Here is a 22,696-nt window from a genome sequence, read left to right on the forward strand (position 1 = left end):
TTTCTGAGAAACTGCTAAGTGTTCTGTTCATTCATCTCACAGAGTTACATCTGTATTTCGTGGATCTCTTTGCTAGCCTTATTTCTGTGGAATCTGAGAACAGGTATTTCAGATCCCATTGAAGACTATAGGGCCAAAGGAAATATCCTCCGATTACAAAGAAAAAGAAGCTTTCTTAGAAACTTCTTTGTGTTTTGTGAAATCATCTCACAGAGTTACAGCTTTCCCCTCAAGAAGCCTTTCGCGATGACAGTTCCTGTGGAATTGGCAAAGTGATATTTGGAAGCCCATAGAGGGCTATGGTGAAAAAGGAAATATCCTCAGATGAAATTTGGAAAGAAGCTTTCTGAGAAACTGCTTAGTGTTCTGTTCATTCATCTCACAGAGTTACATCTTTATTTCGTGGAACTCTTTGCTAGCCTTATTTCTGTGGAGTCTGAGAACAGATATTTCGGATCCCTTTGAAGACTATAGGGCCAAAGGAAATATCCTCCTATTAAAAAGAGAAAGAAGTTTTCGTAGAAACTTCTTTGCGTTCTGTGACATCATCTCACTGAGTTACAGCTTTCCCTTCAAGAAGCCTTTCGCTAAGACAGTTCTTGTGGAATTGGCAAAGTGATATTTGGAAGCCCAAAGAGGGCTATGGTGAGAAAGGAAATATCCTCAGATGAAATCTGGAAAGAAGCTTTCTGAGAAACTGCTTAGTGTTCTGTTCATTCATCTCACAGAGTTACATCTGTATTTCGTGGATCTCTTTGCTAGCCTTATTTCTGTGGAATCTGAGAAAAGATATTTCGGATCCCATTGAAGACTATAGGGCCAAAGGAAACATCCTCCGATTACAAAGAGAAAGAAGATTTCTGAGAAACTTCTTTGCGTTCTGTGAAAACATCTCACAGAGTTACAGCTTTCCCCTAAAGAAGCCTTTCGCTAAGACAGTTCTTGTGGAATTGACAAAGTGATATTTTGAAGCCCATAGACGGCTATGGTGAAAAAGAAAATATCCTCAGATGAAATCTGGAAAGAAGCTTTCTGAGAAACTGCTTGGTGTTCTGTTAATTCATCTCACAGAGTTACATCTGTATTTCGTGGATCTCTTTGCTAGCCTTATTTCTGTGGAATCTGAGAACAGATATTTCGGATCCCATTGAAGACTATAGGGCCAAAGGAAATATCCTCCGATAACAAAGAGAAAGAAGCTTGCTGAGAAACTTCTTTGCGTTCTGTGAAATCGTCTCAGAGAGTTACAGCTTTCCCTTCAAGAAGACTTTCGCTAAGACACTTCTTGTGGAATTGGCAAAGTGATATTTGGAAGCCCATAGTGGGCTATGGTGAAAAAGGAAATATCCTCCGATGAAATCTGGAAAGAAGCTTTCTGAGAAACTGCTTAGTGTTCTGTTCATTCATCTCACAGAGTTACATCTGTATTTCCTGGATCTCTTTGCTAGCCTTATTTCTGTGGAATCTGAGAACAGATATTTCGGATCCCATTGAAGACTATAGGGCCAAAGGAAATATCCTCCGATAACAAAGAGAAAGAAGCTGTCTTAGAAACTTCTTTGTGTTCTGTGAAATCATCTCACAGATTTACAGCTTTCCCCTCAAGAAGCCTTTCGCTAAGACAGTTCTTGTGGAATTGGCAAAGTGATATTTGGAAGCCCATAGATGGCTATGGTGAAAAAGGAAATATCCTCAGATGAAATCTGGAAAGAAGATTTCTGAGAAACTGCTTAGTGTTCTGTTAATTCATCTCACAGAGTTACATCTGTATTTCCTGGATCTCTTTGCTAGCCTTATTTCTGTGGAATCTGAGAACAGATATTTCGGATCCCATTGAAGACTATAGGGCCAAAGGAAATATCCTCCGATAACAAAGAGAAAGAAGCTTTCTGAGAAACTTCTTTGTGTTCTGTGAAATCATCTCACAGAGTTACAGCTTTCCCCTCAAGAAGCCTTTCGCTAAGACAGTTCTTATAGAATTGGCAAAGTGATATTTGGAAGCCCATAGAGAGCTATGATGAAAAAGGAAATATCCTCAGATGAAATCTGGTAATAAGCTTTCTGAGAAACAGCTTAGTGTTCGGTTAATTCATCTCAGAGAGTTACATGTCTATTTCGTGGATCTCTTTGCTACCCTTATTTCTGTGGAATCTGAGAACAGATATTTCGGATCCATTTGAAGACTATAGGGCCAAGGGAAATATCCTCCGATAACAAAGAGAAAGAAGCTTTCTGAGAAACTTCTTTGTGTTCTGTGAAATCATCTCACAGAGTTACAGCTTTCCCCTCAAGAAGCCTTTCGCTAAGACAGTTCTTGTGGAATTGGCAAGGTGATATTTGGAAGCCCATAGAGGGCTATGGTGAAAAAGGAAATATCCTCAGATGAAATCTGGAGAGAAGCTTTCTGAGAAACAGCTTAGTGTTCAGTTAATTCATCTCACAGAGTTACATCTGTATTTCGTGGATCTCTTTGCTAGCCTTATTTCTGTGGTATCTGAGAACAGACATTTCGGATCCCTTTGAAGACTATAGGGCCAAATGAAATATCCTCCGATAAAAAAGAGAAAGAAGCTTTCTGAGAAACTTCTTTGTGTTCTGTGAAAAGATCTCACAGAGTTACAGCTTTCCCCTCAAGAAGGCTTTCGCTAAGACAGTTCTTGTGGAATTGGCAAAGTGATATTTGGAAGCCCATAGAGGGATATGGTGAAAAAGGAAATATCCTCAGATGAAATCTGGAAAGAAGCTTTCTGAGAAACTGCTTAGTGTTCTGTTCATTCATCTCACAGAGTTACATCTGTATTTCGTGGATCTCTTTGCTAGCCTCATTTCTGTGGAATCCGAGAAAAGGTATTTCAGATCCCATTGTAGACTATAGGGCCAAAGGAAATATCCTCCGATTACAAAGAGAAAGAATCTTTCTTAGAAACTTCTTTGTGTTCCGTGAAATCATCTCACAGAGTTACAGCTTTCCCCTCAAGAAGCCTTTCGCTAAGACAGTTCTTGTGGAATTGGCAAAGTGATATTTGGAAGCCCATAGAGGGCTACGGTGAAAAAGGAAATATCCTCAGATGAAATCTGGAAAGAAGCTTTCTGAGAAACTGCTTCGTGTTCTGTTAATTCATCTCACAGCGTTACATCTTTATTTCGTGGATCTCTTTGCTAGCCTTATTTCTGTGGAATCTGAGAAGAGATATTTCGGATCCCATTGAAGACTATAGGGCCAAAGGAAATATCCTCTGATAACAAAGAGAAAGAAGCTTTCTGAGAAACTTCTTGGCGTTCTGTGAAATCATCTCACAGAGTTACAGCTTTCCCCTCAAGAAGCCTTTCGCTAAGACATTTCTTGTGGAATTGGCAAGGTGATATTTGGAAGCCCATAGAGGGCTACGGTGAAAAAGGAAATATCCTCAGATGAAATCTGGAAAGAAGCTTTCTGAGAAACTGCTTAGTGTTCGGTTAATTCATCTCACAGAGTTACATCTGTATTTCGTGGATCTCTTTGCTAGCCTTATTTCTGTGGAATCTGAGAACAGATATTTCGGATCCCTTTGAAGACTATAGGGCCAAAGGAAATAACCTCCGATAACAAAGAGAAAGAAGCTTTCTGAGAAACTTCTTTGCATTCTGTGAAATCATCTCACAGAGTTACAGCTTTCCCCTCAAGAAGCCTTTCGCTAAGACAATTCTTGTGGAATTGGCAAAGTGATATTTGGAAGCCCATAGAGGGCTATGGTGAAAAAGGAAATATCCTCAGATGAAATCTGGAAGGAAGCTTTCTGAGAAACTGTTAGTGTTCGGTTAATTCATCTCAGAGAGTTACATCTGTATTTCGTGGATCTCTTGTCTAGCCTTATTTCTGTGGAATCTGAGAACAGATATTTCGGATCCCTTTGAAGACTATAGGGCCAAAGGAAATATCCTCCGATAACAAAGAGAAAGAAGCTTTCTGAGAAACTTCTTTGCGTTCTGTGAAATCATCTCACAGAGTTACAGCTTTCCCCTCAAGAAGGCTTTCGCTAAGACAGTTCTTGTGGAATTGGCAAAGTGATATTTGGAACCCCAAGAGGGCAATGGTGAAAAAGGAAATATCCTCAGATGAAAACTGGAAAGAAGCTTTCTGAGAAACTGCTAAGTGTTCTGTTCATTCATCTCACAGAGTTACATCTGTATTTCGTGGATCTCTTTGCTAGCCTTATTTCTGTGGAATCTGAGAACAGGTATTTCAGATCCCATTGAAGACTATAGGGCCAAAGGAAATATCCTCCGATTACAAAGAAAAAGAAGCTTTCTTAGAAACTTCTTTGTGTTCTGTGAAATCATCTCACAGAGTTACAGCTTTCCCCTCAAGAAGCCTTTCGCGATGACAGTTCCTGTGGAATTGGCAAAGTGATATTTGGAAGCCCATAGAGGGCTATGGTGAAAAAGGAAATATCCTCAGATGAAATTTGGAAAGAAGCTTTTTGAGAAACTGCTTAGTGTTCTGTTCATTCATCTCACAGAGTTACATCTTTATTTCGTGGAACTCTTTGCTAGCCTTATTTCTGTGGAGTCTGAGAACAGATATTTCGGATCCCTTTGAAGACTATAGGGCCAAAGGAAATATCCTCCTATTAAAAAGAGTAAGAAGTTTTCGTAGAAACTTCTTTGCGTTCTGTGATATCATCTCACTGAGTTACAGCTTTCCCTTCAAGAAGCCTTTCGCTAAGACAGTTCTTGTGGAATTGGCAAAGTGATATTTGGAAGCCCAAAGAGGGCTATGGTGAGAAAGGAAATATCCTCAGATGAAATCTGGAAAGAAGCTTTCTGAGAAACTGCTTAGTGTTCTGTTAATTCATCTCACAGAGTTACATCTGTATTTCGTGGATCTCTTTGCTAGCCTTATTTTTGTGGAATCTGAGAACAGATATTTCGGATCCCATTGAAGACTATAGGGCCAAAGGAAATATCCTCCGATAACAAAGAGAAAGAAGCTTTCTGAGAAACTTCTTTACGTTCTGTGAAATCATCTCACAGAGTTACAGCTTTCCCCTCAAGAAGCCTTTCGCTAAGACAGTTCTTGTGGAATTGGCAAGGTGATATTTGGAAGCCCATAGAGGGCTAAGGTGAAAAAGGAAATATCCTCAGATGAAATCTGGAGAGAAGCTTTCTGAGAAACTGCTTAGTGTTCGGTTAATTCAACTCACAGAGTTACATCAGTATTTCGTGGATCTCCTTGCTAGCCTTATTTCTGTGGTATCTGAGAACAGATATTTCGGATCACTTTGAAGACTATAGGGCCAAAGGAAATATCCTCCGATTACAAAGAGAAAGAAGCTTTCTGAGAAACTTCTTTGTGTTCTGTGAAATCATCTCACAGAGTTACAGCTTTCCCCTCAAGAAGCCTTACGCTAAGACAGTTCTTGTGGAATTGGCAAAGTGATATTTGGAAGCCCATATGAGGGCTATGGTGAAAAAGGAAATATCCTCAGATGAAATATGGAAAGAAGCTTTCTGAGAAACTGCTTAGTGTTCTGTTAATTCATCTCACAGAGTTACATCTGTATTTCGTGGATCTCTTTGCTAGCCTTATTTCTATGGAATCTGAGAACAGGTATTTCAGATCCCATTGAAGACTATAGGGCCAATGGAAATATCCTCCGATTACAAAGAGAAAGAAGCTTTCTTAGAAACTTCTTTGTGTTCCGTGAAATCATCTCAGAGAGTTACAGCTTTCCCCTCAAGAAGCCTTTCGCTTAGACAGTTCATGTGGAATTGGCAAAGTGATATTTGGAAGCCCATAGAGGGCTGTGTTGAAAAAGGATATATCCTCAGATGAAATCTGGAAAGAAGCTTTCTGAGAAACTGCTTAGTGTTCTGTTCATTCATCTCACAGAGTTACATCTGTATTTCGTGGATCTCTTTGCTAGCCTTATTTCTGTGGAATCTGAGAACAGATATTTCGGATCCCATTGAAGACTATAGGGCCAAAGGAAATATCCTCCGATAACAAAGAGAAAGAAGCTTTCTGAGAAACTTCTTTGTGTTCTGTGAAATCATCTCACAGACTTACAGCTTTCCCCTCAAGAAGCCTTTCGCTAAGACAGTTCTTGTGGTATTGGCAAAGTGATATTTGGAAGCCCTTAGAGGACTATGGTGAAAAAGGAAATATCCTCAGATGAAATCTGGAAAGAAGCTTTCTGAGAAACTGCTTAGTGTTCGCTTAATTTATCTCACAGAGTTACTTCTGTATTTCGTGGATCTCTTTGCTAGCCTTATTTCTGTGGAATCTGAGAACAGATATTTCGGATCCCTTTGAAGACTATAGGGCCAAAGGAAATATCCTCCGGTAACAAAGAGAAAGAAGCTTTCTGAGAAACTTCTTTGTGTTCTGTGAAATCATCTTACAGAGTTACAGCTTTCCCCTCAAGAAGCCTTTCGCTAAGACAGTTCTTGTGGAATTGGCAAACTGATATTTGGAAGCCCATAGAGGGCAATGGTGAAAAAGGAAATATCCTCAGATGAAAACTGGAAAGAAGCTTTCTGAGAAACTGCTTAGTGTTCTGTTCATTCATCTCACAGAGTTACATCTGTATTTCGTGGATCTCTTTGCTAGCCTTATTTCTGTGGAATCTGAGAAAAGATATTTCGGATCCCATTGAAGACTATAGGGCCAAAGGAATTATCCTCCGATTACAAAGAGAAAGAAGATTTCTGAGAAACTTCTTTGCGTTCTGTGAAAACATCTCACAGAGTTACAGCTTTCCCTTCAAGAAGACTTTCGCTAAGACACTTCTTGTGGAATTGGCAAAGTGATATTTGGAAGCCCATAGTGGGCTATGGTGAAAAAGGAAATATCCTCCGATGAAATCTGGAAAGAAGCTTTCTGAGAAACTACTTAGTGTTCTGTTAATTCATCTCACAGAGTTACATCTGTATTTCGTGGATCTCTTTGCTAGCCTTATTTCTGTGGAATCTGAGAACAGATATTTCGGATCCCATTGAAGACTACAGGGCCAAAGGAAATATCCTCTGATAACAAAGAGAAAGAAGCTTTCTGAGAAACTTCTTTGCGTTCTGTGAAATCACCTCACAGAGTTACAGCTTTCCCCTCAAGAAGCCTTTCGCTAAGACAGTTCTTGTGCAATTGGCAAAGTGATATTTGGAAGCCCATAGAGGGCTATGTTGAAAAAGGATATATCCTCAGATGAAATCTGGAAAGAAGCTTTCTGAGAAACTGCTTAGTGTTCTGTTAATTCATTTCACAGAGTTTTATCTGTATTTCGTGGATCTCTTTGCTAGCCTTATTTCTGTGGAATCTGAGAACAGATATTTCGGATCCCATTGAAGACTATAGGGCCAAAGGAAATATCCTCCGATAACAAAGAGAAAGAAGCTTTCTGAGAAACTTCTTTGCATTCTGTGAAATCATCTCACAGAGTTACAGCTGTCCCCTCAAGAAGCCTTTCGCTAAGACAGTTCTTGTGGAATTGGCAAAGTGATATTTGGAAGCCCTTAGAGGACTATGGTGAAAAAGGAAATATCCTCAGATGAAATCTGGAAAGAAGCTTTCTGAGAAACTGCTTAGTGTTCTGTTCATTCATCTCACAGAGTTACATCTGTATTTCGTGGATCTCTTTGCTAGCCTTATTTATGTAGAATCTGAGAACAGATATTTCGGATCCCATTGAAGACTATAGGGCCAAAGGAAATATCCTCCGATTACAAAGAGAAAGAAGATTTCTGAGAAACTTCTTTGCATTCTGTGAAATCATCTCACAGAGTTACAGCTTTCCCCTCAAGAAGCCTTTCGCTAAGACAGTTCTTGTGGAATTGGCAAAGTGATATTTGGAAGCCCATAGAGGGCTATGGTGAAAAAGGAAATATCCTCAGATGAAATCTGGAAAGAAGCTTTCTGAGAAACTGCTTAGTGTTCTGTTCATTCATCTCACAGAGTTACATTTGTATTTCGTGGATATCTTTGATAGCCTTATTTCTGTGGAATCTGAGAACAGATATTTCGGATCCCATTGAAGACTACAGGGCCAAAGGAAATATCCTCCGATAACAAAGAGAAAGAAGCTTTCTGAGAAAGTTCTTTGCGTTCTGTGAAATCGTCTCACAGAGTTACAGCTTTCCCCTCAAGAAGACTTTCGCTAAGACAGTTCTTGTGGAATTGGCAAAGTGATATTTGGAAGCCCATAGAGGGCTATGGTGAAAAAGGAAATATCCTCAGATAAAATCTGGAAAGAAGCTTTCTGGGAAACTGCTTAGTGTTCTGTTAATTCATCTCACACAGTTACATCTGTATTTCGTGGATCTCTTTGCTAGCCTTATTTCTGTGGAATCTGTAAACAGATATTTCGGATCCCATTGAAGACTACAGGGCCAAAGGAAATATCCTCCGATAACAAAGAGAAAGAAGCTTTCTGAGAAACTTCTATGCGTTCTGTGAAATCACCTCACAGAGTTACAGCTTTCCCCTCAAGAAGCCTTTCGCTAAGACAGTTCTTGTGGAATTGGCAAAGTGATATTTGGAAGCCCATAGAGGGCTATGTTGAAAAAGGATATATCCTCAGATGAAATCTGGAAAGAAGCTTTCTGAGAAACTGCTTAGTGTTCTGTTAATTCATCTCACAGAGTTACATCTGTATTTCCTGGATCTCTTTGCTAGCCTTATTTCTGTGGAATCTGAGAACAGATATTTCGGATCCCATTGAAGACTATAGGGCCAAAGGAAATATCCTCCGATAACAAAGAGAAAGAAGCTTTCTGAGAAACTTCTTTGCATTCTGTGAAATCATCTCACAGAGTTACAGCTGTCCCCTCAAGAAGCCTTTCGCTAAGACAGTTCTTGTGGAATTCGCAAAGTGATATTTGGAAGCCCTTAGAGGACTATGGTGAAAAAGGAAATATCCTCAGATGAAATCTGGAAAGAAGCTTTCTGAGAAACTGCTTAGTGTTCTGTTCATTAATCTCACAGAGTTACCTCTGTATTTCGTGGATCTCTTTGCTAGCCTTATTTATGTGGAATCTGAGAACAGATATTTCGGATCCCATTGAAGACTATAGGGCCAAAGGAAATATCCTCCGATTACAAAGAGAAAGAAGATTTCTGAGAAACTTCTTTGCGTTCTGTGAAATCGTCTAACAGAGTTACAGCTTTCCCCTCAAGAAGCCTTTCGCTAAGACAGTTCTTGTGGAATTGGCAAAGTGATATTTGGAAGCCCATAGAGGGCTATGGTGAAAAAGGAAATATCCTCAGATGAAATCTGGAAAGAAGCTTTCAGAGAAACTTCTTAGTGTTCTGTTCATTCATCTCACAGAGTTACATCTGTATTTCGTGGATATCTTTGCTAGCCTTATTTCTGTGGAATCTGAGAACAGATATTTCGGATCCCATTGAAGACTACAGGGCCAAAGGAAATATCCTCCGATAACAAAGAGAAAGAAGCTTTCTGAGAAACTTCTTTGCGTTCTGTGAAATCGTCTCACAGAGTTACAGCTTTCCCCTCAAGAAGACTTTCGCGAAGACAGTTCTTGTGGAATTGGCAAAGTGATATTTGGAAGCCCATAGAGGGCTATGGTGAAAAAGGAAATATCCTCAGATGAAATCTGGAAAGAAGCTTTCTGGGAAACTGCTTAGTGTTCTGTTAATTCATCTCACAGAGTTACATCTGTATTTCGTGGATCTCTTTGCTAGCCTTATTTCTGTGGAATCTGAAAACAGATATTTCGGATCCCATTGAAGTCTATAGGGCCAAAGGAAATATCCTCCGATAACAAAGAGAAAGAAGCTGTCTTGGAAACTTCTTTGCGTTCTGTGAAATCATCTCACAGAGTTACAGCTTTCCCCTCAAGAAGCCTTTCGCTAAGACAGTTCTTGTGGAATTGGCAAAGTGATATTTGGAAGCCCATAGAGGGCTATGGTGAAAAAGGAAATATCCTCAGATGAAATCTGGAAAGAAGCTTTCTGAGAAACTGTTAAGTGTTTGGTTAATTTTCTCACAGAGTTACATCTGTATTTCCTGGATCTCTTTGCTAGCCTTATTTCTGTTGAATCTGAGAACAGATATTTCGGATCCCATTGAAGACCATAGGGCGAAAGGAAATATCCTCCAATAACAAAGAGAAAGAACCTTTCTGAGAAACTTCTTTGCGTTCTTCGAAATCATCTCACAGAGTTACAGCTTTCCCCTCAAGAAGTCTTTCCTAAGACAGTTCTTGTGGAATTGGCAAAGTGATATTTGGAAGCCCTTAGAGGGCTATGGTTAAAAAGGAAATATCCTCAGATGAAATCTGGAAAGAAGCTTTCTGAGAAACTGCTTAGTGTTCGGTTAATTCATCTCACAGAGTTACATCTGTATTTCGTGGATCTCTTTGCTAGCCTTATTTCGTTGGAATCTGAGAACAGATATTTCGGATCCCTTTGAAGACTATGGGGCCAAAGGAAATATCCTCCGATAACAAAGATAAAGAAGCTTTCTGAGAAACTACTTTGCCTTCTGTGTAATCATCTCACAGAGTTACAGCTTTCCCCTCAAGAAGCCTTTCGCTAAGACAGTTCTTGTGGAATTGGCAAAGTGATATTTGGGAGCCCATAGAGAGCTATGGTGAAAAAGGAAATATCCTCAGATTAAATATGGAAAGAAGCTTTCTGAGAAACTTCTTAGTGTTCTGTTAATTCATCTCAGAGAGTTCCATCTGTATTTTGTGGATCTCTTTGCTAGCCTTATTTCGGTGGAATCTGAGAACAGATATTTTGGATCCCATTGATGACTATAGGGCCAAAGGAAATATCCTCCGATAACAAAGAGAAAGAAGCTTTCTGAGAAACTTCTTTGCGTTCTGTGAAATCATCTCACAGAGTTACAGCTTTCCCCTGAAGAAGCCTTTCGCTAAGACAGTTCTTGTGGAATTGGCAAAGTGATATTTGGAAGCGCATAGAGGGCTATGGTGAAAAAGGAAATATCCTCAGATGAAATCTGGAAATAAGCTTTCTGAGAAACAGCTTAGTGTTCGGTTAATTCATCTCACAGAGTTACATCTGTATTTCGTGGATCTCTTTGCTAGCCTTATTTCTGTGGAATAAGAGAACAGATATTTCGGATCCCTTTGAAGACTATAGGGCCAAAGGAAATACCCTCCGATTACAAAGAGAAAGAAGCTTTCTGAGAAACTTCTTTGCGTTCTGTGAAATATTCTCACAGAGTTACAGCTTTCCCCTCAAGAAGCCTTTCGCTAAGACAGTTCTTGTGGAATTGGCAAGGTGATATTTGGAAGCCCTTAGAGGGCTATGGTTAAAAAGGAAATATCCTCAGATGAAATCTGGAAAGAAGCTTTCTGAGAAACTGCTTAGTGTTCGGTTAATTCATCTCACAGAGTTACATCTGTATTTCGTGGATCTCTTTGCTAGCCTTATTTCTGTCGTATCTGAGAACAGATATTTCGGATCCCTTTGAAGACTATAGGGCCAAACCAAATATCCTCCGATAAAACAGAGAAAGAAGCTTTCTGAGAAACTTCTTTGTGTTCTGTGAAAAGATCTCACAGAGTTACAGCTTTCCCCTCAAGAAGGCTTTCGCTACGACAGTTCTTGTGGAATTGGCAAAGTGATATTTGGAAGCCCATAGAGGGATATGGTGAAAAAGGAAATATCCTCAGATGAAATCTGGAAAGAAGCTTTCTGAGAAACTGCTTAGTGTTCTGTTCATTCATCTCACAGAGTTACATCTGTATTTCGTGGATCTCTTTGCTAGCCTTATTTCTGTGGAATCTGAGGACAGATATTTCGGATCCCTTTGAAGACTATAGGGCCAAAGGAAATATCCTCTGACAACAAAGAGAAAGAAGCTTTCTGAGAAACTTCTTTGCATTCTGTGAAATCATCTCACAGAGTTACAGCTTTCCCCTCAAGAAGCCTTTCGCTAAGACAGTTCTTGTGGAATTGGAAAAGTGATATTTGGAAGCCCATAGAGGGCTATGGTGAAAAAGGAAATATCCTCAGATGAAATCTGGAAAGAAGCTTTCTGAGAAACTGCTTAGTGTTCTGTTAATTCATCTCACAGAGTTCCATCTGTATTTTGTGGATCTCTTTGCTAGCCTTATTTCTGTGGAATCTGAGAACAGATATTTCGGATCCCATTGAAGACTATAGGGCCAAAGGAAATATCCTCCGATAACAAAGAGAAAGAAGCTTTCTGAGAAACTTCTTTGTGTTCTCTGAAATCATCTCACAGAGTTACAGCTTTCCCCTAAAGAAGCCTTTCGCTAAGACAGTTCTTGTGGAATTGGCAAAGTGATATTTGGAAGCCCATAGAGGGCTATGGTGAAAAAGGAAATATCCTCAGATGAAATCTGGAAAGAAGCTTTCTGGGAAACTGCTAAGTGTTCGGTTCATTCATCTCACAGAGTTACATCTGTATTTCGTGGATCTCTTTGCTAGACTTATTTCTGTGGAATCTGAGAACAGATATTTCGGATCCCTTTGAATACTATAGGGCCAAGGAAATATCCTCCGATTACAAAGAGAAAAAAGATTTCTGAGAAACTTCTTTGCTTTCTGTGAAATCATCTCACAGAGTTACAGCTTTCCCCTCAAGAAGCCTTTCGCTAAGACAGTTCTTGTGGAATTGGCAAAGTGATATTGGAAGCCCATAGAGGGCTATGGTGAAAAAGGAAATATCCTCTGATGAAATCTGGAAAGAAGATTTCTGAGAAACTGCTTAGTGTTCGGTTAATTCATCTCACAGAGTTACATCTGTATTTCGTGGATCTCTTTGCTAGCCCTATTTCTGTGGAATCTGAGAACAGATATTTCGGATCCCATTGAAGTCTACAGGGCCAAAGGAAATATCCTCCGATAACAAAGAGAAAGAAGCTTTCTGAGAAACTTCTTTGTGTTCTGTGAAATCATCTCACAGAGTTACAGCTTTCCCCTCAAGAAGCCTTTCTCTAAGACAGTTCCTGTGGAATTGGCAAAGTGATATTTGGAAGCCCTTAGAGGACTATGGTGAAAAAGGAAATATCCTCAGATGAAATCTGGAAAGAAGCTTTCTGAGAAACTGCTTAGTGTTCTGTTCATTCATCTCACAGAGTTACATCTGTATTTCGTGGATCTCTTTGATAGCCTTATTTATGTGGAATCTGAAAACAGATATTTCGGATCCCTTTGAAGACTATAGGGCCAAAGGAAATATCCTCCGATTACAAAGAGAAAGAAGATTTCTGAGAAACTTCTTTGCGTTCTGTGAAATCATCTCACAGAGTTACAGCTTTCCCCTCAAGAAGCCTTTCGCTAAGACAATTCTTGTGGAATTGGCAAAGTGATATTTGGAAGCCCATAGAGGGCTATGGTGAAAAAGGAAATATCCTCAGATGAAATCTGGAAAGAAGCTTTCTGGGAAACTTCTTAGTGTTCTGTTAATTCATCTCAGAGAGTTCCATCTGTATTTTCTGGATCTCTTTGCTAGCCTTATTTCTGTGGAATCTGAGAACAGATATTTCGGATCCCATTGATGACTATAGGGCCAAAGGAAATATCCTCCGATAACAAAGAGAAAGAAGCTTTCTGAGAAACTTCTTTGCGTTCTGTGAAATAATCTCACAGAGTTCCAGCTTTCCCCTCAAGAAGCCCTTCGCTAAGACAGTTCTTGTGGAATTGGCAAAGTGATATTTGGAAGCGCATAGAGGGCTATGGTGAAAAAGGAAATATCCTCAGATGAAATCTGGAAATAAGCTTTCTGAGAAACAGCTTAGTGTTCGGTTAATTCATCTCAGAGAGTTAGATCTGTATTTCGTGGATCTCTTTGCTACCCTTATTTCTGTGGAATCTGAGAACAGATATTTCGGATCCATTTGAAGACAATAGGGCCAAGGGAAATATCCTCCGATAACAAAGAGAAAGAAGCTTTCTGAGAAACTTCTTTGCGTTCTGTGAAATAATCTCACAGAGTTACAGCTTTCCCCTCAAGAAGCCTTTCGCTAAGACAGTTCTTGTGGAATTGGCAAGGTGGTATTTGGAAGCCCATAGAGGGCTATGGTGAAAAAGGAAATATACTCAGATGAAATCTGGAGAGAAGCTTTCTGAGAAACAGCTCAGTGTTCAGTTAATTCATCTCACAGAGTTACATCTGTATTTCGTGGATCTCTTTGCTAGCCTTATTTCTGTGGTATCTGAGAACAGACATTTCGGATCCCTTTGAAGACTGTAGGGCCAAACGAAATATCCTCCGATAAAAAAGAGAAAGAAGCTTTCTGAGAAACTTCTTTGTGTTCTGTGAAAAGATCTCACAGAGTTACAGCTTTCCCCTCAAGAAGGCTTTCGCTAAGACAGTTCTTGTGCAATTGGCAAAGTGATATTTGGAAGCCCATAGAGGGATATGGTGAAAAAGGAAATATCCTCAGATGAAATCTGGAAAGAAGCTTTCTGAGAAACTGTTAAGTGTTCGGTTAATTCATCTCACAGAGTTACATCTGTATTTCCTGGATCTCTTTGCTAGCCTTATTTCTGTTGAATCTGAGAACAGATATTTCAGATCCCATTGAAGACCATAGGGCCAAAGGAAATATCCTCAAATAACAAAGAGAAAGAAACTTTCTGAGAAACTTCTTTGTGTTCTGTGAAATCATCTCACAGAGTTACAGCTTTCCCCTCAAGAAGTCTTTCCTAAGACAGTTCTTGTGGAATTGGCAAAGTGATATTTGGAAGCCCTTAGAGGGCTATGGTTAAAAAGGAAATATCCTCAGATGAAATCTGGAGGAAGCTTTCTGAGAAACAGCTTAGTGTTCAGTTAATTCATCTCACAGAGTTACATCTGTATTTCGTGGATCTCTTTGCTAGCCTTATTTCTGTGGTATCTGAGAACAGATATTTCGGATCCCTTTGAAGACTATAGGGCCAAACGAAATATCCTCCGATAAAAAAGAGAAAGAAGCTTTCTGAGAAACTTCTTTGTGTTCTGTGAAAAGGTCTCACAGAGTTACAGCTTTCCCCTCAAGAAGCCTTTCGCTAAGACAGTTCTTGTGGAATTGGCAAAGTGATATTTGGTAGCCCATAGAGGGATATGGTGAAAAAGGAAATATCCTCAGATTAAATCTGGAAAGAAGCTTTCTGAGAAACTGCTTAGTGTTCTGTTAATTCATCTCACAGAGTTACATCTGTATTTCGTGGATCTCTTTGCTAGCCTTATTTCTGTGGAATCTGAGAACAGATATTTCGGATCCCTTTGAAGACTATAGGGTCAAAGGAAATATCCTCCGACAACAAAGAGAAAGAAGCTTTCTGAAAAACTTCTTTGCATTCTGTGAAATCATCTCACAGAGTTACAGCTTTCCCCTCAAGAAGCCTTTCGCTAAGACAGTTCTTGTGGAATTGGCAAAGTGATATTTGGAAGCCCATAGAGGGCTATGGTGAAAAAGGAAATATCCTCAGATGAAATCTGGAAAGAAGCTTTCTGAGAAACTGTTAAGTGTTCGGTTAATTCATCTCACAGAGTTACATCTGTATTTCCTTGATCTCTTTGCTAGCCTTATTTCTGTTGAATCTGAGAACAGATATTTCGGATCCCATTGAAGACCATAGGGCCAAAGGAAATATCCTCCAATAACAAAGAGAAAGAAACTTTCTGAGAAACTTCTTTGCGTTCTGTGAAATCATCTCACAGAGTTACAGCTTTCCCCTCAAGAAGTCTTTCCTAAGACAGTTCTTGTGGAATTGGCAAAGTGATATTTGGAAGCCCTTAGAGGGCTATGGTTAAAAAGGAAATATCCTCAGATGAAATCTGGAAAGAAGCTTTCTGAGAAACTGCTTAGTGTTCGCTTAATTCATCTCACAGAGTTACATCTGTATTTCGTGGATCTCTTTGCTAGCCTTATTTCGGTGGAATCTGAGAACAGATATTTCGGATCCCTTTGAAGACTATAGGGCCAAAGGAAATATCCTCCGATAACAAAGAGGAAGAAGCTTTCTGAGAATCTTCTTTGCATTCTGTGAAATCATCTCACAGAGTTACAGCTTTCCCCTAAAGAAGCCTTTCGCTAAGACAGTTCTTGTGGAATTGGCAAAGTGATATTGGGAAGCCCATAGAGGGCTATGGTGAAAAAGGAAATATCCTCAGATGAAATCTGGAAAGAAGGTTTCTGGGAAACTGCTTAGTGTTCTGTTAATTCATCTCACAGAGTTACATCTGTATTTCGTGGATCTCTTTGCTAGCCTTATTTCTTTGGAATCTGAAAACAGATATTTCGGATCCCATTGAAGACTATAGGGCCAAAGGAAATATACTCCGATAACAAAGAGAAAGAAGCTGTCTTGGAAACTTCTTTGCGTTCTGTGAAATCATCTCACAGAGTTACAGCTTTCCCCTCAAGAAGTCTTTCCTAAGACAGTTCTTGTGGAATTGGCAAAGTGATATTTGGAAGCCCTTAGAGGGCTATGGTTTAAAAGGAAATATCCTCAGATGAAATCTGGAAAGAAGCTTTCTGAGAAACTGCTTAGTGTTCGGTTAATTCATCTCACAGAGTTACATCTGTATTTCGTGGATCTCTTTGCTAGCCTTATTTCTTTGGAATCTGAAAACAGATATTTCGGATCCCATTGAAGACTATAGGGCCAAAGGAAATATCCTCCGATAACAAAGAGAAAGAAGCTGTCTTGGAAACTTCTTTGCGTTCTGTGAAATCATATCACAGAGTTACAGCTTTCCCCTCAAGAAGCCTTTCGCTAAGACAGTTCTTGTGGAATTGGCAAAGTGATATTTGGAAGCCCATGGAGGGCTATGGTGAAAAAGGAAATATCCTCAGATGAAATCTGGAAAGAAGCTTTCTGAGAAACTGCTTAGTGTTCTGTTAATTCATCTCACAGAGTTACATCTGTATTTCGTGGATCTCTTTGCTATCCTTATTTTTGTGGAATCTGAGAACAGATATTTCGGATCCCTTTGAAGACTATAGGGCCAAAGAAAATATCCTCCGATAACAAAGAGAAAGAAGCTTTCTGAGAAACTTCTTTGCCTTCTGTGTAATCATCTCACAGAGTTACAGCTTTCCCCTCAAGAAGCCTTTCGCTAAGACAGTTCTTGTGGAATTGGCAAAGTGATATTTGGGAGCCCATAGAGAGCTATGGTGAAAAAGGAAATATCCTCAGATGAAATATGGAAAGAAGCTTTCTGAGAAACTTCTTAGTGTTCTGTTAATTCATCTCAGAGAGTTCCATCTGTATTTTGTGGATCTCTTTGCTAGCCTTATTTCTGTGGAATCTGAGAACAGATATTTCGGATCCCATTGATGACTATAGGGCCAAAGGAAATATCCTCCGATAACAAAGAGAAAGAAGCTTTCTGAGAAACTTCTTTGCGTTCTGTGAAATAATCTCACAGAGTTACAGCTTTCCCCTCAAGAAACCTTTCGCTAAGACAGTTCTTGTGGAATTGGCAAAGTGATATTTGGAAGCCCATAGAGGGCTATGGTGAAAAAGGAAATATCCTAGGATGAAATCTGGAAATAAGCTTTCTGAGAAACAGCTTAGTGTTCGGTTATTTCATCTAAGAGAGTTACATCTGTATTTCGTGGATCTCTTTGCTACCCTTATTTCTGTGATATCTGAGAACAGATATTTCGGATCCATTTGAAGACTATAGGGCCAAGGGAAATATCCTCCGATAAAAAAGAGAAAGAAGCTTTCTGAGAAACTTCTTTGCGTTCTGTGAAATAATCTCACAGAGTTACAGCTTTCCCCTCCAGAAGCCTTTCGCTAAGACAGTTCTTGTGGAATTGGCAAGGTGATATTTGGAAGCCCATAGAGGGCTATGGTGAAAAAGGAAATATACTCAGATGAAATCTGGAGAGAAGCTTTCTGAGAAACAGCTTAGTGTTCAGTTAATTCATCTCACAGAGTAACATCTGTATTTCGTGGATCTCTTTGCTAGCCTTATTTCTGTGGTATCTGAGAACAGACATTTCGGATCCCTTTGAAGACTATAGGGCCAAACGAAATATCCTCCGATAAAAAAGAGAAAGAAGCTTTCTGAGAAACTTCTTTGTGTTCTGTGAAAAGATCTCACAGAGTTACAGCTTTGCCCTCAAGAAGGCTTTCGCTAAGACAGTTCTTGTGGAATTGGCAAAGTGATATTTGGAAGCCCATAGAGGGATATGGTGAAAAAGGAATTATCCTCCGATGAAATCTGGAAAGAAGCTTTCTGAGAAACTGCTTAGTGTTCTGTTCATTCATCTCACAGAGTTACATCTGTATTTCGTGGATCTCTTTGCTAGCCTTATTTCTGTGGAATCTGAGAACAGATATTTCGGATCCCTTTGAAGACTATAGGGCCAAAGGAAATATCCTCCGACAACAAAGAGAAAGAAGCTTTCTGAGAAACTTCTTTGCATTCTGTGAAATCATCTCACAGAGTTACAGCTTTCCCCTCAAGAAGCCTTTCGCTAAGACAGTTCTTGTGGAATTGGCAAAGTGATATTTGGAACCCCTAGAGGGCTATGGTGAAAAGGGAAATATCCTCAGATGAAATCTGGAAAGAAGCTTTCTGAGAATCTGTTAAGTGTTCGGTTAATTCATCTCACAGAGTTACATCTGTATTTCCTGGATCTCTTTGCTAGCCTTATTTCTGTTGAATCTGAGAACAGATATTTCGGATCCCATTGAAGACCATAGGGCCAAAGGAAATATCCTCCAATAACAAAGAGAAAGAAACTTTCTGAGAAACTTCTTTGCTTTCTGTGAAATCATCTCACAGAGTTACAGCTTTCCCCTCAAAAAGTCTTTCCTAAGACAGTTCTTGTGGAATTGGCAAAGTGATATTTGGAAGCCCTTAGAGGGCTATGGTTAAAAAGGAAATATCCTCAGATGAAATCTGGAAATAAGCTTTCTGAGAAACTGCTTAGTGTTCGGTTAATTCATCTCACAGAGTTACATCTGTATTTCGTGTATCTCTTTGCTAGCCTTATTTCGGTGGAATCTGAGAACAGATATTTCGGATCCCTTTCAAGACTATAGGGCCAAAGGAAATATCCTCCGATAACAAAGAGGAAGAAGCTTTCTGAGAATCTTCCTTGCGTTCTGTGAAATCATCTCACAGAGTTACACCTTTCCCCTAAAGAAGCCTTTCGCTAAGACAGTTCTTGTGGAATTGGCAAAGTGATATTTGGAAGCCCATAGAGGGCTATGGTGAAAAAGGAAATATCCTCAGATGAAATCTGGAAAGAAGGTTTCTGGGAAACTGCTTAGTGTTCTGTTAATTCATCTCACAGAGTTACATCTGTATTTCGTGGATCTCTTTGCTAGCCTTATTTCTTTGGAATCTGAAAACAGTTATTTCGGATCCCATTGAAGACTATAGGGCCAAAGGAAATATCCAACGATAACAAAGAGAAAGAAGCTGTCTTGGAAACTTCTTTGCGTTCTGTGAAATCATGTCACAGAGTTACAGCTTTCCCCTCAAGAAGCCTTTCGCTAAGACAGTTCTTGTGGAATTGGCAAAGTGATATTTGGGAGCCCATAGAGAGCTATTGTGAAAAAGGAAATATCCTCAGATGAAATATGGAAAGAAGCTTTATGAGAAACTTCTTAGTGTTCTGTTCATTCATCTCACAGAGTTACATCTGTATTTCGTGGATCTCTTTGCTAGCCTTATTTCTGTGGAATCTGAGAACAGATATTTCGGATCCCTTTGAAGACTATAGGGCCAAAGGAAATATCCTCCGACAACAAAGAGAAAGAAGCTTTCTGAGAAACTTCTTTGCATTCTGTGAAATCATCTCACAGAGTTACAGCTTTCCCCTCAAGAAGCCTTTCGCTAAGACAGTTCTTGTGGAATTGGCCAAGTGATATTTGGAAGCCCATAGAGGGCTATGGTGAAAAGGGAAATATCCTCAGATGAAATCTGGAAAGAAGCTTTCTGAGAATCTGTTAAGTGTTCTGTTAATTCATCTCACAGAGTTACATCTGTATTTCCTGGATCTCTTTGCTAGCCTTATTTCTGTTGAATCTGAGAACAGATATTTCGGATCCCATTGAAGACCATAGGGCCGAAGGAAATATCCTCCAATAACAAAGAGAAGGAAACTTTCTGAGAAACTTCTTTGCTTTCTGTGAAATCATCTCACAGAGTTACAGCTTTCCCCTCAAGAAGTCTTTCCTAAGACAGTTCTTGTGGAATTGGCAAAGTGATATTTGGAAGCCCTTAGAGGGCTATGGTTAAAAAGGAAATATCCTCAGATGAAATCTGGAAATAAGCTTTCTGAGAAACTGCTTAGTGTTCGGTTAATTCATCTCACAGAGTTACATCTGTATTTCGTGTATCTCTTTGCTAGCCTTATTTCGGTGGAATCTGAGAACAGATATTTCGGATCCCTTTCAAGACTATAGGGCCAAAGGAAATATCCTCCGATAACAAAGAGGAAGAAGCTTTCTGTGAATCTTCTTTACGTTCTGTGAAATCATCTCACAGAGTTACACCTTTCCCCTAAAGAAGCCTTTCGCTAAGACAGTTCTTGTGGAATTGGCAAAGTGATATTTGGAAGCCCATAGAGGGCTATGGTGAAAAAGGAAATATCCTCAGATGAAATCTGGAAAGAAGGTTTCTGGGAAACTGCTTAGTGTTCTGTTAATTCATCTCACAGAGTTACATCTGTATTTCGTGGATCTCTTTGCTAGCCTTATTTCTTTGGTATCTGAAAACAGTTATTTCGGATCCCATTGAAGACTATAGGGCCAAAGGAAATATCCAACGATAACAAAGAGAAAGAAGCTGTCTTGGAAACTTCTTTGCGTTCTGTGAAATCATGTCACAGATTTACAGCTTTCCCCTCAAGAAGCCTTTCGCTAAGACAGTTCTTGTGGAATTGGCAAAGTGATATTTGGAAGCCCATAGAGGGCTATGGTGAAAAAGGAAATATCCTCAGATGAAATCTGGAAAGAAGCTTTCCGAGAAACTGCTTAGTGTTCTGTTAATTCATCTCACAGAGTTACATCTGTATTTCGTGGATCTCTTTGCTAGCCTTATTTTTGTGGAATCTGAGAACAGATATTTCGGATCCCATTGAAGACTATAGGGCCAAAGGAAATATCCTCCGATAACAAAGAGAAAGAAGCTTTCTGAGAAACTTCTTTGCCTTCTGTGTAATCATCTCACAGAGTTACAGCTTTCCCCTCAAGAAGCCTTTCGCTAAGACAGTTCTTGTGGAATTGGCAAAGTGATATTTGGGAGCCCATAGAGAGCTATGGTGAAAAAGGAAATATCCTCAGATGAAATATGGAAAGAAGCTTTCTGAGAAACTTCTTAGTGTTCTGTTAATTCATCTCAGAGAGTTCCACCTGTATTTTGTGGATCTCTTTGCTAGCCTTATTTCTGTGGAATCTGAGAACAGATATTTCGGATCCCATTGATGACTATAGGGCCAAAGGAAATATCCTCCGATAACAAAGAGAAAGAAGCTTTCTGAGAAACTTCTTTGCGTTCTGTGAAATCATCTCACAGAGTTACAGCTTTCCCCTGAAGAAGCCTTTCGCTAAGACAGTTCTTGTGGAATTGGCAAAGTGATATTTGGAAGCGCATAGATAGCTATGGTGAAAAAGGAAATATCCTCAGATGAAATCTGGAAATAAGCTTTCTGAGAAACAGCTTAGTGTTCGGTTAATTCATCTCAGAGAGTTACATCTGTATTTCGTGGATCTCTTTGCTACCCTTATTTCTGTGGAATCTGAGAACAGATATTTCGGATCCATTTGAAGACTATAGGGCCAAGGGAAATATCCTCCGATAACAAAGAGAAAGAAGCTTTCTGAGAAACTTCTTTGCGTTCTGTGAAATAATCTCACAGAGTTACAGGTTTCCTCTCAAGAAGCCTTTCGCTAAGACAGTTCTTGTGGAATTGGCAAGGTGATATTTGGAAGCCCATAGAGGGCTATGGTGAAAAAGGAAATATACTCAGATGAAATCTGGAGAGAAGCTTTCTGAGAAACAGCTTAGTTTTCAGTTAATTCATCTCACAGAGTTACATCTGTATTTCGTGGATCTCTTTGCTAGCCTTATTTCTGTGGTATCTGAGAACAGCCATTTCGGATCCCTTTGAAGACTATAGGGCCAAACGAAATATCCTCCGATAAAAAAGAGAAAGAAGCTTTCTGAGAAACTTCTTTGTGTTCTGTGAAAAGATCTCACAGAGTTACAGCTTTCCCCTCAAGAAGGCTTTCGCTAAGACAGGTCTTGTGGAATTGGCAAAGTGATATTTGGAGGCCCATAGAGGTATATGGTGAAAAAGGAATTATCCTCAGATGAAATCTGGAAAGAAGCTTTCTGAGAAACTGCTTAGTGTTCTGTTCATTCATCTCACAGAGTTACATCTGTATTTCGTGGATCTCTTTGCTAGCCTTATTTCTGTGGAATCTGAGAACAGATATTTCGGATCCCTTTGAAGACTATAGGGCCAAAGGAAATATCCTCCGACAACAAAGAGAAAGAAGCTTTCTGAGAAACTTCTTTGCATTCTTTGAAATCATCTCACAGAGTTACAGCTTTCCCCTCAAGAAGCCTTTCGCTAAGACAGTTCTTGTGGAATTGGAAAAGTGATATTTGGAAGCCCTTAGAGGGATATGGTGAAAAAGAAAATATCCTCAGATGAAATCTGGAAAGAAGCTTTCTGAGAACCTGTTAAGTGTTCGGTTAATTCATCTCACAGAGTTACATCTGTATTTCCTGGATCTCTT

This window comes from Macaca nemestrina, chromosome 15 (genome assembly GCF_043159975.1).
Source record: "Macaca nemestrina isolate mMacNem1 chromosome 15, mMacNem.hap1, whole genome shotgun sequence".
In the NCBI taxonomy this organism is placed as follows: domain Eukaryota; kingdom Metazoa; phylum Chordata; class Mammalia; order Primates; family Cercopithecidae; genus Macaca; species Macaca nemestrina.